Below are 1,636 nucleotides of genomic sequence, written 5' to 3' on the forward strand. Positions count from 1 at the left end.
TCACGGGCCCAGTTGCTCTGCGGCATGTGGGATCTTCCCAGACCAGGGCTCGAACCCATGTCCCCTTCATTGGCAGGCAGACTCTCAACCACTGCGCCACCAGGGAAGCCCCAAAATAACTTATTTTTATCTCAACTTCTGGTAGTAATAGCTACCAAGGGTTAGGCATTCTCCACGTTCCAGCCAAGGAGTGCTTGTTCAGGTCTTGTCTTTTTTAATCCTCACAGCAATCCTACAAGGTGGCTGTCACCTCGTTTTTAGGAAGAAAACAGAGATTTAAGTAACTTAGTCACAGAGCTAGCACGTGGTGAAGCTGGAATTCAAACCCACATCCGCCTGACTCCAGGGTTATGAAGAATTGTATGGTTCTGGCTTACTAGCCACAGTCATCTCTGTCAAAAGGCTAAACCGACCCCCCTACCCCCACCAAAAAAGGGGGTGGGTGGGAATTGAAAGTAGTGAGGGTACTTTTGTTTTCTGTTTTCTTCCTTTTAAACAGCCTGCAGGACTTCCCTGGTGGCGCAGTGGTTAAGAATCCGCCTGCCAATGCAGGGGACAGGGGTTCGATCCCTGGTCCGGGAAGATCCCACATGCCTCGGAGCAACTAAGCCCGTGCGCCACAACTACTGAGCCTGCGCTCTAGAGCCCGTGAGCCACAACTGCTGAGCCCATGCGCTGCAGCTACTGAAGCCCACGTGCCTAGAACCCGTGCTCCGCAACAAGAGAAGCCACTACAATGAGAAGCCCGCGCACCGCAATGAAGAGCAGCCCCTGCTCGCTGCAACTAGAGAAAGCCCACGCACAGCAATGAAGACCCAACGCAGCAAAAAAATAAATAAAATTTTAAAATAAAAAATAAACAGCCTACCAAAGAAAGCCAAGTTGAACATTGGGGATCTTCTTAAGCAAAAATTTAAAACCCTTACAACATGATTTTAATTACACAAATAATACATGCCATAGCTCCACTGAAGGAAAAGCAGAAAAGAGCAAAAAGGGAAAAAAGGAAAATTAAAGTCACCCATAATCCCACTAATTAGGGATCATCATTGTTAATGTTTTAGTGATATTCTAACGTAAACAAAATTGGATCATGCTGTTAACATTATTTTGTAGTTTACTTTTTTCCTCACATAATGGACGCCTTCCAATGTTAATAACAGTGGAACTCCTCATTATCTTATTGGCTGCCAGATAACAATAATCGTATTGAATATCTCATGGTGGATCACATTCAGCCTCTGCTCCCATCTCATTCAGAATCTCTTTTCTCAGCCTGTAAAAGGGACAATTTAAAGGGTTGTTTACCAGAATAAATAAGGTAATGTTCGTAAAGCTGTTAGCACAATGTGTGACAGTAAAATGCTCAGCCTAATACAACTAGGCATTATTATTCACTCATTGAAGAAATAATAATTTCTGGGAATTCCCTGGTGATCCAGCAGTTAAGACTCCGTGCTTTCATTGCTGAGGGCCCGGGGTACAATCCCTGGTCAGGGAACTGAAATCCCACAAGCCGCACAGCGTGGCTTAAATAAATAAATAAACTTTTTCTTTTTTAAAGAAATAATTTCTGGGCTTCCCTGGTGGCGCAGTGGTTGGGGGTCCGCCTGCCGATGCAGGGGACGCGGGTTCG

This window comes from Physeter macrocephalus, chromosome 2 (genome assembly GCF_002837175.3).
Source record: "Physeter macrocephalus isolate SW-GA chromosome 2, ASM283717v5, whole genome shotgun sequence".
Lineage (NCBI taxonomy): Eukaryota > Metazoa > Chordata > Mammalia > Artiodactyla > Physeteridae > Physeter > Physeter macrocephalus.